The following is an 18,076-nucleotide window of genomic DNA, read 5'->3' as shown; positions in this document are numbered from 1 at the left end:
AGGATCTGTAGGTTAGCACTGTGGATATCAGCCAGGCTTGGTATTCAAAGTAAAGTTCATTCCCTCCACAATTGTCCCTCTGTGACACTGCATAAATAACAGCCCTATAGTTTTTGAGGGCTCCACACAGACGTTTTGTGATAATCTTCCAAATCTGATCATAGACACAATGTTTGGTTGTGTAATTTATGGTTTAGCTAGAATGTCTTTTAGAAAGACCTCACATCCTGATTTTGAAACTTTGGGTAATGGAGAATACATGACTTTTTTATTAGATGGTCCAACAGTCAGTTATCTTCAGCTTAAGAAAAATAAATCTACATTTAAATAGGAACTGAATTTCAGTTTCTGACCGAAGGCACAGAGGCGTGTGGCATACAGAGGGAGTGACGCACCTTTGCACCATCAGCTCCCACAGGAGTTTGGAGAGGACCATTCCTGCATCAAGGGTTATCACCGTGTCCAAGCACGTTGTGGAGGTAGGGAAAGGAGCATCTCCTGTACAGGCAGTGTGCATGTGTGAGCTGGAGAAGGAGGAAGGCGTGCTTCCTCCACGGGGCCAGCCTCAACTGTGCCATGTGGCTGGTGCTGCTGCCACCATGTCAATCAGCAGAGATGGCCCAGACTCACACCTGGACTGCCATATTTACATCACAGCCTTTCTAGGAAGGGAATCTTCCTTTACCACCACTGCACAGTGTCTATTACAGTGTCTATTACAGATAACAACTATAGCACAGCGTCACCCAAAGAGACGAAAAAGTACTGGTGCTGACTTGCAAGTGGAATAAATTGTTACACTTCTTCTCATAGCTTGCCGCGATTGAAATTCCTACTCTGTTTTTTCTGCCAATTTCTAACGTTTATTTAGGGAAAAACGTTTAGATGGCTTAGATGGCTAGGAATCCTCCCACTCTTATCAGAACACTTTCAATGATTTACTTTCCTAGCTAGATCTTTTTCCCTTTATTACTCAGGTAAATGTCAAACAGCAGTCTTGGCCTGCGTACAGCAGATAATGCATGTTGACTCCGCTTCTAACAAATTAATGATGTATCTTTGGTAAGACACCGTTTTCTAAATATTCATTTTCTCAGAGGGACTGGACTCTTTCTGCTGATTTCAGCAGCCTTTGTTCTCAACTACCAACCACCACTATTATCATCTAGTAAACATGACATCCTGAAGCGAGGGTTCGACCCATTCTAACAGAATTCTGGCAACACCCAATTGACTAAAAGAAACTCAGGGAGATACCTGAGATGACAAAAAAAATTTAAATGTAGTAAATTAGGATCTTAGCAATGGCTGCTTCCAATGAAGAAAAACGGCATGTCTCAATAGCTGTAGAAAAAATGGTGGGTGGGAGGAGGGAAAGCTTCAGAAGTGATAATTAACTTAGTGAACTATATCACAACCAGTATTGTAATTCTGTAATAGATCTGAAGTGGAGAAAAAGGTAATGTGTAAAAGCTTCTTAATGAGCATTTAAACAGAGAGTCCCCAAAGCAAGAACTGAATCGACAAGGGGAAGTCTCACTGAGCCAAATCTAACTGACTGTCAGGGTTTAACCCCAGCTGGCAACTAAGCCCCACACAGCCACTCGTTCACTCCCCCCTGGTGGGATGGGGGAGAGAATCAGAAGGGTAAAAGTGAGAAAATCCATGGGTTGAGATAAGAACAGTTTAATAATTGAAATATAATAATAATAATAATAATAGTAATTGTAATGAAAAGGAAAATAGCAAAAAGAGAGAGAAATAAAACACAAGAAAGACAACTGATCTAAATGAAAACAATTGCTCACCATCAACCGACCAACGCCCAGCCAGTCCCCAAGCAGCGGCCTCCCAGCCAACCTTCCCCCTAGTTTTATTGCTGAGCATGACGCCATATGGTATGGAATAGCCCTTTGGTCAGCTGGGGTCAGCTGTCCCAGCCGTGTCCCCTCCCAGCTTCTTGTGCACCCCCAGCCTCCTCGCTGGTGGGGTGGGGTGAGAAGCAGAAAAGGCCTTGACTCTGTGCTAGCACTGCTCAGCAACAACGAAAACATCCCTGTGTTATCCACACTGTTTCCAGCACAAATCCAAAACATAGCCCCGTACTAGCTACTGTGAAGAAAATTAACTCTATCCCAGCCAAAACCAGCACACTGACACCTTGCTATCTCTTAAATTGAGGTGACAAGCTGTCTGCCCCAGGGAGAACAGCGAGCCATGAGCTAATGAAATTGGGGAGATGTACTCAGATATGAGTACAGCCACCATGTTCTAATCTCTCCTGCTGAGTATCTCGGCTGTATACCCCTCGGACTTGCACAGGCTGCCCTAATTCACAGCCTGTTCAAATGCTGCACTTAATGCTTCTTTTGCCTTTCATTTTCAGGAGTTTATAGTAGCTCATAAGGGTATGATAAGTTATTTACTTAAGTGAAGAGGTATTTAGGTGCTTTGCAAGATAGATACATTCTTCAAAGAATTCTTCAAAGCACTTACACAGGTAATTGCCAACTCTGCTAGTAAGCGTGAAGCTTTTCAGTATCTTGAGACCTATACATTTCTTTAAAAATCTGAACTATATGCTTGCTGACGTCATTTAACACCACTCATGGTGAGCTATGTTTGAGGAATTAAGCCTCAGATAGGCTGTATTTTTTGTAGCTGCAACAATACTAGGGAACTGGACGTAATACTGAAATAGAGATGCTAATGCACCTCCTGGTGATAAGTCTTTTAGGCCAGCTGGTCAGTTAGTCTCATTTTGAGTTGTTCTCCATATTCAGTAACCTTTCAAAAATAATACAAACAGGACATGTTTTGAAAATAAAGACATACAGTCACCATAATAGGCTTAATCCCACAAACCTTCTTGCAGCCTACCACACCACTGGGCTCTGGAGCAATTGTAAATGGAAACTCCACCCAGGCATAAGTAAGCCTGAATCCTCTTCAGAGAATAAGCCTAAAACTCAGTTCATGCCCATTCCCAAGGGACTGATGCTGCAAATGATTGTCTCCTAGTATAAGGAAAAGTCTGGTAAACCAAATTGGCAGTGAAATAGTTCAGGGAATTGGACCCACTAGTTACTAGACCACTGATTCAAACCCCCATAAAGATTCAGTAGAATGAAAGCATGAATAACTTTATCTCAAAAGTTGGTTTTGACCACAGTTGTTTACAAAAGCAAACCTTCAAAGGCAAATATCAGAGTACTTCATGTCTTTTTAATCCCTTATAAAAACGATTATGATTTCGATTTCTATTTCAAATGCTTAAGAACGCTCATTATGAAAAGAAATATAGCTCAGCAGGATACTCACACAATATGTTGATTACAATTCTATGGTATTTATTTAAGACTGAGAGAAATGTCCCTGGCGTAATGCCAGTATCTTTCACTGCTGTCTACAGGCAGCACAGAGTCTGCATAACTGCAGAGGTTAAAAAGGCTAAATTTGGGTACATTTACTTGCTTCTTTAATTATTGAGGAGAAGACAGTTGGTCACTAGAGGCTGATAACATTCCTACTGTTAAAGGCCTTTTTATCTCCCTGGGTAATGAGCAACTTTGCTTTTTATATAAATAATTATCTCTATATAATGCTAGGGTTTTTACATATGCCAAATTTTGTATTACTTTTAATTAAAAACAAGTAATTATAATACCAATACAGAGTGAGTATGCAAAGATGATAAATTACAAATTATTGATAATTAAATATTACATGTGAAGGTACTTAGAAGTATTCATATTTATAATTAGCAATAATCTGAAATAAAAAGAGGCGTATGAAAACCCAGACCTATTACTGTATTAAGATTGTCTTCCTATAAGCTGCTGCTTTCTTTTATTGAATTATTCATATAAAAGCTTATAATTAAATATTACAATATTTAAATTTTTTAGCACATGATCAGTAAATTACGGGCTTTACTATTGGTACCTTCTTACATTCTTTTTGTTCTGACTGATACAATACATGTCTTGTGGCAAGTAACTAAATTTTTTTAATGTTAGGATTTACAGTTTTCTGTTCTATTAGTAATCTGGTAATTGAATAGTTTGTGCATGGCTAAGCTGTTGTGGCAGTTCATCACCTCTGTATTTTTTAATTTTTTTTTTTATGATCTCTGATATGGAGAGATTTGTGGGGTTTTACAGGGAAAATGAATTTAAATATTTGTAAATCTGTTTTTTAATAGAAAAGTATCTTTTGACAATATTTTTACTTTTAATATTCATAAAATAATCTCTGAGTTTACTTGAGTGAGACCTAAGAGATATGCCAGATTTCAGAATGTCATGCTATAAGTTAAAGTGTAATGAATTTTGGTAGATTGATGTGAATCTGATTTTCAGAAATGTTGAGTCCCAAGTCATACCAGTTCAAGTTAATAAGAGCAAACAAGCCTTTGCTTCTCTAAAAAAAATCAATCTGCAGATGTGCATTTTTAAATGAACATCCATAAATACCTCACAAAAGCTCAAGAATAAAAAAGAACATGATAAATTGAAGTAATTCTGTTAGCTAATGTGCAGCATGGACTTGCACTGATACTAATAGCAGAAAAAAGGTTTTAGCATCAAGCAGAACCATGTCTTTTTTTATTTATTTTAGATAACACCATTGTTAATAGCTGTCATGTCACAAATTAAATGAGTGAATGTGTGCATATGCATCTGTGTAACAATGTGCAATAACAAAGATGTAATACTTCTGCATGTGCTCACATACAGAAGGTAAATCTCACTATCTTTGTTTGAAAGGCAGCATGGCTCCAAACATTTTTGCTTTTGAAGCCTCATAGACCCTTTCCCTTTCTTCATTTCTCACTCTCTCTAGGGTGAAGGACATGAGGGCATGTATATTGCTGACAAGAAAAACCTTGCTTAATGAAAATAAGCTGAGCTAAAGTTTCTAGAAGAAGGATACCTCAACATTGAAATGATATGTATTTGCTTTCTGTGCATTTTAGCACCAAATGGATGAAACACTGGTGCCAGCAACTGGAGTGTAGATAAGGAACAGATCAAGAGCTTTTCGTGTGGAAAGATTGCATTAGCCCAGGGAACAATAGTCTCCAGATACTGCTGAGCCACAGTGTAAAGAGGAAATATAATTTAAACAAGTGAGAGCAGGTATATATTACCCACTGACCTACTGTCATGGTTCTCATTTCTTAACCTTTAAAGAGAAACATCTATTTGTTGGAGGACAAAAGAATGGTCCTGGTGTAGAAAAGAATGTGACATATCTCAACCCACGGTAAAATTGGCTTATGTTTATAGAGCATTCTTCACACAAATGAATACGTACATATACAAAGTCTGTCATTATTAATTTTGTTTTATTCCCTGAAAATAAAAAGAAATAAAAACAAAGCCCAAAGGTTTCTGTGCAAGGGTTTTAAATTAATGTTTCACACAAGAGAAGCAATCTTTCCAATTCTGTAAGTCATATTACGTGGCCACATAAAGGGTGACTGCGGACACCCTTTATTCAGCATTATATTTTATTATCATTATGGGAGTTTTGCCTTTCACTGTAATGCTTAGGGTTCCTCCCACTTCTAAGCAGCCATCTCCATGGCCCAGTCCCACATTGCTGCTGAGATCCCTCCATCACAGGCTAACAACCTGCAGGAAGAGACACTGGGAAATGGGTCAGCCTGGCTCAGCAGTGTTCAGCTAGGTGAATTCCTAAAAATTTTCCCGTGGCAGTTCAGATCACTTTAAAATTTTTGCATGCTGAGATTATCTTATATTTATATATAAATACATTCATGAGTTGTGGGAGCTCTCTTACAGGAAAGACCCATGAGCAGACCTAGCTGAAGGAGGGGCTCCTCCCCCAAAAAAGCAGCCAGGGCCTCCAAATTCACCACAGTCTGTGCAGAAATGCATACTTAGAAGCCAGATGGACCTGCTAAGCTTGGTGTCAGAACAGACCAAGCTTTGAAAAGAATCCAAGACAAAGTTTATGACTATTTTATTGGGGGTTTAGAGATAACCTCTTATGGATATCTCTGCAGAAAATGGGTGATTGTGCCTTAGTTTTCTCTTTTCATTATGTTCAGTTTTAATAACACTATCACTAGCTCATCTTGTGAGGAGTTTTAAGGAAATAGCTGTTATAAAAATAACAAACAGACAAAGGGCATTAACCTGGAAACTTTTGACTTCAACAGGCCTACTTGCATGCGTCAGTATTGGGCACCACAGAAAATTTTTAGTTAATATTTAAACTATCAGCAATGTATCACCTTAAAACAAGAGTCTATGTTACTGAATATCATTTATCTTAAGACATAAATTTGTTTGTTTGATCTCCATATTATCCTGTAATAACCCCTTTGAGCTGATCTTTCAGCACCTTCAGCAGATGGTGCTGAAGCAAGTACATACATGTATACTTTTTCAAATCTTCATATGCAGTTAAAATACTTTCCCTTGGTATAGTAACATCGTCCACATATAGGACTGGTTATGTTCAGAAAGGAGAAAACCTATAGCCTGGTGAATTTAATATTAGTATTTGAATATTGGCTGGTAGTAAATAAGCAGCTACTTACTGAGTTTTATGCAATATTTAACATAACTAATTTAACTATATACTATTCTAGAATACTAGCCAGGAAACTATACTCATCCTCCTAAGACTAAAAAGACTCCTAGCCCTCCTAAGACTAAAAATATCTTGTAAATAAGATTTGCCTGTACAGTAACCTACCAGTTTTGCCACCTTTACAATTACTGGTTTCATAACATGGAAATGATTGACTTCCCAGTGGGAGGTATTATTCAGCACAGGCAAAGAGAGGAGAACACGACCTGAGCAACTTGCTTACCTAAAAGTTGATCTTGTTCCCACTGAATGGTTTCACAAACTGTCAGGGAAGCAGGACTACCTATTTGACTTTATGCGCTCCTTTCAAAGATACAGGCAGAACCTAGTAATTCCTTTCAGATATATCCACCTTTCCTAAGCCAGCTTTTTGTTCCAGTGTGTATCACAGCTACTTCATACACCATGGAAATTACAGAGCTTCTCTACTGGAATCAAATACAATTAAGAACAAAAGCTATTTTCAAAGTGACATGTTTAAAAAATAACACTTTCGGTGTAATTAATAGAGCTGTGAATTAACATCGTTATTTTCCTCCTCAGACCAAATTATAGCCTGAGATAACTATATGCTGTTTCCAGCGAATTCCATAAAGTACATTTACAAATGTGCACACAATGTTTAGAGTTTTAGTAGAACAGCCATGTCTCATGCCCTTCACTATGTCAGAGCCTCTTACACCTAAATTCCAAGAAACACAGTTTCTGTCAGATTATTGTATCTCTCCAAGACATTTAGTAGTAGACTAGCAGTAAAGCTACCACCTCAGCTTTTCTCTTTGTTCTGTTAATCCAGGTATTCCAAAATTAACATGGGGGGGGGGGGGAATAAAAATAAAAAACACTGAAACAGTGGAAAACAGTCAGCTAAAGCAGACAAGGGGAAATTGTTGTTAAAAGGAAAAAGGTTTAAAACCACTGTGTCTCATTTTATTCCTTTCTCTCTTACCTCAAGACTCATCCTCAGGAATATGTGTGGTCTACAGAGGCCACAGAAGAGTACCTGTCATAGACCCATATTTATGCATTTAAAATGTGGAAAACACAAGTTCTTTCTCTTTGCTGTTGTAACACAGCATAACCAAACGTTAATATCTCATGACTGTGGGGCACATTGCATCCATGAACACAGAAGCACTATGTGCAGGAAGGAAGAAAGTACCACTATCTCCACTGGGAAATGCGAGGGCACAATTTTGTGTTACGGCTCTACGGAGCCCATCTGAACTGGCACTCCTGGAGTGGGCAGCCCCACTCCCAAAACACCTGTCCTACCTGCAGGGGTAGGTTCCTAAAATTGTCTTGAGTCTGACCCCGAGACCGCACAACAACAGGTGATGGAGCCAACAAAAATAAGGTATGATTTTGCAGGGTGGTGTTCTGCTGTATGAGCCATCTGAAGCCAGTTGACACTGCAGCTGCACAATTGCAATTTCCAATCAAGGGGAAGGGGCCAAAGACAGGGGGAGCGGGACTGCTGCTTTCAGAGGCAGTCACTGTTAGATGAAGCTACACGTGAAACCCATACTGAGATATAAGAGCTACCAGGGCATGACGTAGTGGCAGTACCCAAAGCTGGTGCAGTTCTAGGTCTCCAGCCTCGTGACTGAAGTGCTCAAAGAAACTAAATGTATAGTTGTGAGAGGGTGAGATGACCAGACCAAGTCAGCTGTATTTTAGGTAGGTAAGTCATTTGCTGAGTGGAGATGTGCTTAACGTTTAAATGCTTCCCTGAGCTGCAACCTTAATGAACTTCAATGAAGAAAGGCTATGATGGCAAAGGAAGTTAAGGGGGAAAGTGCAGAAAAAAATTACGATGTTAGGAGAACCAAAAAAAGCCTTTCTATCCCTGGTCTTCCTCCACAGGGGAAGGGAGGGAATAAACAATCCACATTTCCCAATTTATTGCCAGTCATTGACTTGGCTGTAACATTTATCACTCTTCTAATCCCCCACAAATTCTTTTTTTGACCCCACGGCACAAGCATATCATCAGCCAGCAAGTCTTTTCTTCCTCCCTTCATGGACCAGAGCACACAAAGGGACAGTACACACCATGCCATGCCTCTGCCCCTCTGTGAAAGCTCAGTGAGGTGGTGTAGCACAAGCATGTGACCTTCCTTCCTTTCTGTCACTCACTTTCAAGCCTTTTGCAACTTTGTGATGGGATGGCTGTTGTGCCTGGACCTTTGGGAGCAGAAAATGGAGGGTAGGGACCAACACAAGTATGGTTTCCTCTATTCGTTTCCCCTCCCTTTCCCTAAACACGAGCATGCACACCAAAGACAATTTAACCTGTATTGTTCATAGAATTAGTGTATCCACTACATTTTGCTGCTCTAGTTACCTGCTTTGTTTCCTTCTGCCTCTGATTCTCCTCCTCACCAGATCAAGTATACTGTCGTGTACCATTTGAAATTGCTGGAACACACAACACTAGCATACATTTCACAAAATTATACATTTACAGTATATGTCCCAGCTTTTTAGCATGGGTGACAATGATGTACTTTAGTTACAATCGAGAACATCAACAGATTGTATTACAATCTGTCACACATTCTCAGGAGGGAGAAATTGGCAGTGCACTACTGAAGAACAGTAATCAAGCATCTGGAATACTACAGTACAAGTAGATTTTATATGATCTGACTAGTTGAAGCAATTTATAATAATGACTTTTTTAAAATGAGCTTGCCAACAAGAGGTCTCTGTAACAAGCTTATGTTCATATTGACACCAGAATACTTAATGCATGTGTCTCTCTGATCAATAGTATGTCTCATCTATTTTACTAATGTCACTGTTCTAAATTATTTGCACCCAAAACAGATGCATCTTAAAGGCAAAAAAAAAAAAAAATTCTCTTGGTGCTAATCAAAAGTAATACCCTATTTTTATAGATGCCTAATGCTCAGGAAGAACTTTAAGAATGCTCAGTAAGCAAAACATTTGTGTCATTTTCTGCACCATTGGCAAGTAAAACATAATAACTGCTTTCTCTCATGTGAGGAAAATGATATATTGAACAATCTGACAAAAATAGAAAGGCTGTCAAAAAATAATCCAAAGGGGAAAAAAATTGTCTTCTGCTCACTATCACTCTGAGCTTGGACCATTACAACAGTTCCTTTTGTTCAAAGAAAATCAATAAGAAAAGAATCAAAGAAACTGTGAATATGATGTTTAATTCCTGAAAGCACAAGTTATTAATGTTCTAGCTGAGGTGAAAAGCTCAATATAGAAGCTACACTGACAGGGATCCCAGGCCAAAAAACTGCTAAGCTGCTTCTAAGGTTGTATCTGTCAATCACCAGCACACGAGACAGAAAGGAGAATGCTAAAGAGAATGCTATGATGTTCTTTCAAGACAAATATTTAAAAAGAGAGGCAAAATGAAATTTAAAAGTACCCTATACAATTATTTTAAAATATAATTATGCACAATTTGATTTATTCAAACAAACTTAAAATTATTCCTGTCTTCCAATTCTGAAAATATGTATGTGAAATGGAGACTTGAAAAAGAAATTTTAGGGCAGTCCTTAAGAAGGATACAGTTTATGATTAAGGTATATGGTTAAGAAGTAAGGCCTAAGAGACTTCAAACCTGGAATACTTATGAAATATATAGTAAGATTAATTAGTTTTGATTTATTGCTAGACTTAAAACCAGAATAGCTAAGCACAGACTTGCAGAGCCTTAAAGCCATGGCCTGACCCAGTTCTCACAACCAATGACACCTATGCAGCCAGAAGACTGGGAACAGCAGAGGGTATGAGCTAAATGAAGGAATCAGACTAGTCACACATTGTTCTCGCTCCTCATCCTCCTCCTTCTTCTTCTTGACCCCAAAACAACTTCTTCAGATAGTCAAGCTAGTCCTGAACATCAAGACCCATGCTGGGCCACATTAGGCACAGGAGGAGAGAGCTGCTACACCTCTCCTTCCCTTCAGGTCCAACAAGTGAAGTTTCCCATCACTTCTGTCGGTCATACTAGACTGAAGGAGAAAACTCACTCAGGGATACAAATTTCCTTGTGCCCACACTTGGGAGTGGCAAACCTGGCAATAGACATACACACACATACACACTACCAGATTACAGGCCTTTGGTGTGTCTCAGGGTCAAGAAAAACACCATCTACAAGGAAATCTTCACGTGACTGACTAACCCATCCATAACTCACTGTTGCAGGAGACCTAGGAGAGCAGATGTTCCTCTGGCCAAAATCCAGCCTTACATCCAGTGTCTCCTCTCCTACTGTTATGTCCTGAATCCTGCAGACCATTTCACACTCATCTAACAGCATGTATCTGTTGATCCCTCTCAAAAAATCACTGGATCAGTCTCATCAAGAGTTAGAGCTACAGGAACACTTATGAATTCCTCTCTTGCCTTTCTTGGAGTTGTCTTAGTGCTGACGAGGGGCTGCTAGAGCTAGATGCAGCTTAAGAAGCACCATAGTTTTCAGGAGAAGCCACCACCGTCTCCCTCGAGTTTGGCCTAGCTCAACCTTATTACTTAGCTAAGCTTCATTAGATCCACTCTTATTGGCAGATGATTCCAAAGAGGCAATGGAAACCCTAAAAGCCTTATGAGTTATCAGGCTGAAGCTGGGAAGACTTCAGTCATGACACTGAGTGTAAGGGAAGAACAACAGAGCCTCAAAGGCCCTGGTGTGATGTAGAGGAATGAAGACACACAAGCTCCTTTGTGTTCACACAAAAAGCCTTAAGAGCAGAGAAGGAGCTTTCCAGAGCACTTGGAGCTATCCGGAGTAAAGACTCCTGTAAAAAAGGGTTAAAATCAGCTCTTAGGACTTGTTTTGAACAAGGATAATGTCCTTGAGCTAGAAATGTAGCAACCCTTGGACCTTTCAGTTTAAAACTAGTTTTTGCATGTTAAGGTTGGTAGCAGCCAGACTAAGCTGCAGGTGCCTTCCTTCTGAACTTTCCTCCTAATGTTTGCTAGTTTACCTGCTGTTCTGTTTAAAAATGTGACAGACAGTTCAGACTCGGAGCACTGACTATTCTGACTTGGAGATCTCACTGCCTGCAGACCATCTTTGGGGTGCTTTGTGGAAGATGAGGGAGGGAGAAAAACAGAAGCAGCAGCACATGCATTAAGTCTGGGGAGACATAGAACAGCTGTGCTGATGGAGGGAAGAGGGTTACCACAGCGCATTTGGGGAGAGCAAACTGTGCCTAAGGGCTTCAAAGTGACTGGGTATGACTCCCAGTATGAATACGGACAGTGTGGGTTATTTGGCAAATGCCAAGGGAAGTAATGCGAGGGATCAGGCAGTGCCTAGGGCATCAGCATCTGATGTGAGTACTACAGAGGAGGCTGGCCCCAGGAAGAGGAATGAGGCGCTGAAGTCCTGGCAGGGAGCGATTGCTTTAACATCAAAAGATCAAGTGCTACAGTAGCTCATTTCTTTGTTTTTACAGTCTGGAAGGCTCCACAGGGGTAATTCCTGCTCTGCTCCCTTGCCAAGGAGGAAGCCCAGCCCATATGACCTCTGATAGATGTTTCTCCCCCACTGTTAGGGAACCGTAGAAGAGTGCCTGTCAGGTTGGGACATCTGCAGAGGCATAGCTAACCCTGACCCACATGTAAAAGAACCTGACAGCTCCCTAAAAGAAATAACTTTATGGAAGAAGCCTGAATAGCTGCTTGAAGAGTAGAAAGTCATAGAATACATTAAGATGCCACTTCTCTATGGAACAGCTTAAGCATGACCGCTTAGGGCTGTGTCAATAATGATGTATACAGGCAAAGCTGCTGCTTATCTGCTGCTGTTCTGCTTTTGAAGCATGAGGAACCATAACCAGCTATTTGCATTTATTTAAAGGGGACTAAGAACAGGGACCACAAATACAGAATTGAAAGATCAAACAGGGGCCAAAAAATTAGGGGCAATCTTGGGCTAAGAGGCAAAACAGCAGTATATAGAACTCTCTCAGTACTGAGAGCAGTGCTAGAAGAGTTAGACCAGTCATCTTGTTTTGTGACTGGGAGCAGAAAGAAGACAGAAAGGCTGCTGAGAGGTGAACGAGCAGTATGAGGGTATTCACACTTAAGAAGGAATGAGCAGATAAGGTTCTACTCTTTGGGAGGAGGAGAAGAGGAGGAAAAGTAAAGACAGCTGGAGCTTGAAGAGCGTGGCAAAAAGGAGAGGGAAAGATTCCAGATCCAGCTTTCTGATTAGGCTGTTAATGTGTTTCCTATGGCCTTGAACAGATTTTAGTGGGCTGAAATGTTGATACTGATTTTGCAAAGCAACAACTTCCTGATGGGGTTTTCTGAAGTCAACAGAAATTGGATCACTAAAACCTACCAAGTAATTCTAAAATCCAAATCTGCACATGAATTCGTGTGAATTTTATGGCATTTTCCTGTAGATGAAAATGAAAATTAGGGTTGTTTGATTTGATTTGGAGGAGGTCTCACTGCTATTAATGAAATTCTGTTGCTCAGTGTACTGGAACCAACTTAAAATATTCTATCATACCTCAAAATTTACATAAATATTTCCCAAACCATGTCATTAGAGTTTAGAGAAAAATACACCATACATAAACATAAATTCATTTAATTTCATGGTTAGCTCCTTAATACTCTTTCAATAAACGTCCTCTAAAATATTTTCTCCATACAATGAATTCTTCACAAAATAAGATTTGACCACAGCATAGTGTTTATTATTAAATACTCACAAAGAAGAGGGAAGCTACTTTTTTAATGTAGAGTTTGGTAAAGTGTGAATATGAAAGACTCAGCTCTATGAATGTGTTTGTTGTACGAGTCTTTATGAGAGGGACAGGAAAACCTTCTGACAGAATATTGCTTAAGAAATCAACCAAGGCGTTCTATCTTTTGGTCATTTTAGGATATATTTCTTCATACAGCAGTAAAGCCAAAAGCAGATTTGTTAACATCTATCACATCATTTTTCAGAGTTACTTTAGAAATGTGAACTAAATTTTGGATATTGTAACAGTTTTTTCCATTATGTGTGAAAGTATAATAAAATTGTAATAAAAGCTCTTTATTTACACAGTAGCTCAACAGTCCTGCTTACACAGGACATTTTCATCCTATTCCATTTTTAACAGTTGCAAACATAATGCTGATTTTGCAGCTGATACAGCAAAGGACAAGTCATGTTCAGCATCGTGTCAGCTAGCTGTACTTAAACTCATTGAGAATACAGCTTCAATTTGAGTGTATGATATGATTACTACCAGAACTTGTCCTTTTCTACACTGCCTGAAAAATCACACCAAGCTCTGTCAGCTAACTTGAGTATTAAAAATTACATTTAAGGAGGATAATATTTGTACTCTCTCAAACTACATTTCTTTTACTCGAACAGGACTTCCTCCATAAGGATGACTCAGTGGGATTCAAAAATTAAGCATTTTCTCATCTTTTATGAAGAACTTCTATTTTCTCATCTTTTATGAAGAACTTTCAGGTACAGCAAGATACCATCACAGCTCTGTGAGATGTGAACTTGTGTAATTTTCACTTAAAATTAATTCTTTCTCTTTGCTACATTAATTCTCTGTATTAATTGAGAATCAAAAAAATACAGCTACTTCACTGTTCCTGTTGTATTTCATTGCCAATTCTTCCCTCTCCTCTGCCCACATATTCCCACTGACATAGCTGAATGTGAGGCTCCTGGGTCTAAAGATTAGTGCTCCACAACTCCTCATGTCCTTTAGCATTTGCTCTGTCTTCATCCATTGCCCTAATATATCATCCTGGGGAGTTTGAGCCAAAATCTGTTCTTAGAGACAGGAGGGTAAACCTGAAGCCACTGTGCTGTGTGTGCTGGCTCACATTCTTGCTGTCCCCACCTGCCCCATCTCAGCTGGGCATTGCCCTCACAGCAGACAGAGGCTGGGGGCCTGCGGGGCAGGAACTGGCAAAGACTTGCAGGGACAATTGCTCATCAGCAATGCACCCAGATAACTTCGTTAGTACCTCTGTGAGTCACAGCGGAACTGCTTCAGGATGCCAGAACAGCAGTGGGATCCATTTAGCTGCTATAATGCCTAAAACACTTCAAAAACTGAATAATTCACCCTTGGTCTTTCTGAAACTAAGCTGTGGCTCCTCCCTAAAGATAAAAGAATACAGCAAGTATGTGGAGCAGTGGCTCCCAAACACTTTAATAACAGGCCACTGCCTACATATTTTTAAGGACTTTCATATACACTTCTCATATTCTGTATTGGAAACACTACAGACAGTAAGGTTGCCATGGCCAGTGGTTGCATTAGTGGTCTGTAGAGGACACTGACAATCTATACTTTATGCCCCTGGAAACATGATAACAAAATGAAGCTTTCCAAGAAACAAAAGATATTCATTAGGAGGTCCCAAAAGTCAACTGATAATGAAAACATTCTGCACTAATTACAGATACTAGAATGCATGTAATATAGGTATCAAATAGTAATAGCTTTGTCCTTGTTGTAAAAAGAGCCTTTAAAATCAGCAATGGGAATCTTTCAGTTATATATATTTAATCAGAAAATGCCTATTCTTTTGAATCAGGAAAGAACGGACCTTGGAAAATCTGGAAAACAACATACAGAAAGTTCAGAAAATATCAAAACATTTAATCCTGGTGCTTTGAAATTTTAAAATTACTTTTCCTGAAATAAAAATAAGTTTATAATATAATTATAATAAAACAAAAGATTCAAAAAAATCACAGTCAAATACAGAAAAAATATTTGAAGCTATTAAATAAAGCATTTAAGTTGACTTGAGCTGACTATTTTCCTCATTTTTTGTTGTGAAGACTTTTTGAGATTTTGATATTGCATTCCTTTCTTGAATAGGACACATTTCAGGCTCCAAAAATTGCACAGGAAACAAGCAAAAAACCAAAAAATCCTTCCTATCCTAAATGTGAATTCATACTTTAGGGAAAAACCTTATAGCTATGTCTCATTGGTCTGGTGAAGGACTACCAAAATGCTCTGTGAAGCTCCACTGTACTGCAGTGTTCAGAACAGTCCAGCTTTCTCTGACACTCATTGTTCTGCCTTCACTGTATAAAGCTCTCCAGTTTCTTTGTTTAAGACTGCTTTACGAAAGCAATTATAAAGAATACTATTTTTGTGCTTCGAGTATTCTTCAGTCAATGAGGGTTACAATAACATTTTCTTTTTAATACGGATGCTGAGCAAAAGGCCTAACCTTGCTGCTTCACAGCTCTGGAAACAATTGATCTGCTAGTTCTTTCTGAAAGGATGAAGCTAGTTGAAGTGAATGCAATATCACATGGCTTAGAGGTACAATCGACAAGTACATACGCTATCTATACGAGTACTTCAGTGGTCCCCAGCCTTGTGATGCTTAACATATTTATCTTGTGAACATGGTAATGAAGATGGCTAAGTAAGGATAAGAAACAGAATTACAAGATGCTAAACAACAGACTGACAGAGATAAAAATGCAGACGGACATTTAAGAAGGCCTCTAGGAAGGGGAGGTTCGTAATATAGTTGATTTCAAAGGGAATTAAGTGCCTAAAATTTATTATCTATTAGTAGCTAGATCCACAAAAGTTTAATTATTATTTAAATACCTAGCTCCCATGTCTTTCAAAGGGAATTAAAGATTGTGTAGACTATGCTGAGCTGCAGGTTTTCGGTAGACACTAGAACAGGTCTAAGCTATTTGCCCAAGATCCATGCCCAAATGCTACCTTGATCCCACAAATTCCACATGGGATTTCCCAGCATCAGCTCACTCCCCTACAAGTTCCTTTCTAACAGAGAGCTCTTTGGCACGTTGGTTAAGCTAAATTATTTGAAAAGGTTCACAAGAACAACATGGTCCTAGAATATCACTGTATTTGGTACGTGATTGCCTGGCTGCTATATATAAAAGGAACACCAAGACTTGCAGGCCAGGGCAGCATTTGCAGCAAGAGAAATCAGACTAAATTGACAGTAAGACTTGGATGATACACCTACAATGTACACCTGTGTGCTTGTTGCATTTAGTATAAGATGGCATGGCTGATACTACACAGATAATTTAACATCTTCTTTATTTAGTTTGTTTTCCACTGATTTATACAGAGATCAGCCTTTTTTCTTACAGCAAAAGAAGGGAGGTGATTTTTTTACTGATGTTATATTCTGGCCAGCATATAAGTTCTATACTTAACAAATTAAAGCAGAGCCTCATTTACAGGTAGACACTATAACATTTCTGTATTCAAGGATTTTCCACATCCATCCATACATATGTAAAACTGGAAGTTGTCTTGGATTCACTTTGTGAAGTTAATCCCAAATAATAAATACACCATTTACAGTAATTATTACTCTTAAAAAGACTACAAGAACTGGGACTGAGAAGGAGTTTTCTTGTATCAGAGAGTCAAGAGCCACTGGGATTTTTGTTCATATGGAGTGGGTTTTTTTCTGGGATCATCTGGAAAGGTTATTTCATAAACATCCTGCTAGTGCATTGACAATGACCAGTCTCTCTTGATCTCTTCCTGTGGAACATTTTAGCTAAGACTTCCAACTTTTATTACAGAGCTTGTGTTTTTAATGGGATGCAGAAGTGTTTTATGGCCCATGAGATGTATAGATAGTGTGTAGCACAAATGATACTGTGGACCCTTCAAACTTGGTATAATTGCTGAGGATTACAGAGAATTAGATCTGATGATGCAGGTGACCATTTCCAGCCCTATATTCCTGTACACTTCTCTTTTCATGTTTGATCTGTATCTTCTCACATCTCTTACTTTTGTGGAAGAGATGGCTTCTTATACAGCACTTTGCTCAATTTTAGGGCTAAAGCACTCATCAATGAAGAAGGTCTTCATTACAACTGCTAGAGCTGCTTCTTTCCCCCCCCCCTGGTTTTTTTTCCCTACAGTCCACAGGGACAGATCTCACAGCCATGGAAATTAAATGAGTAGCAGTTGATTCAGGACATTTGAATTTGATTCTCCAAAATGCTGAACAGACTAGCCCTTATCCAGCAATTTATATAAATACCTGCTTAACCTCAAACATGTTAATAGTCACAGACTTCAAAGAAAGCTTTGCTTTGCATATGAATATCAACTGTGGTTTTAATTTACTTCAGTGAGAGCCGCCTAGTCTAGTGAGAGTACTCTTGTAGCACGATAAAAGCCTGTAGCACTCCTTTAAGTACAGATCTATAAATCTTTTGGTGATCATGCCAAGCCAATCACTAATCTGGTGGTTTAATGGAAAAAGAAAAAAAATCACTTACTTAAACCAGTGAATCTCAGCCTTGGAGTTCAAGACCTAATTGGTTTCCTATATCCTGAACTCTATTAAATTATGTACTCTGTACTTTTCAGATTTTCTGCCTTCTGGAAACAAAAATAAATTCAATTTAAAATAGCATATATATAAAATAAAT

This window comes from Ciconia boyciana, chromosome 5 (genome assembly GCF_034638445.1).
Source record: "Ciconia boyciana chromosome 5, ASM3463844v1, whole genome shotgun sequence".
NCBI classification, from domain to species: domain Eukaryota; kingdom Metazoa; phylum Chordata; class Aves; order Ciconiiformes; family Ciconiidae; genus Ciconia; species Ciconia boyciana.
The sequence above is the reverse complement of the archived record's forward strand: the minus strand, read 5'-3'. Positions refer to the sequence as shown.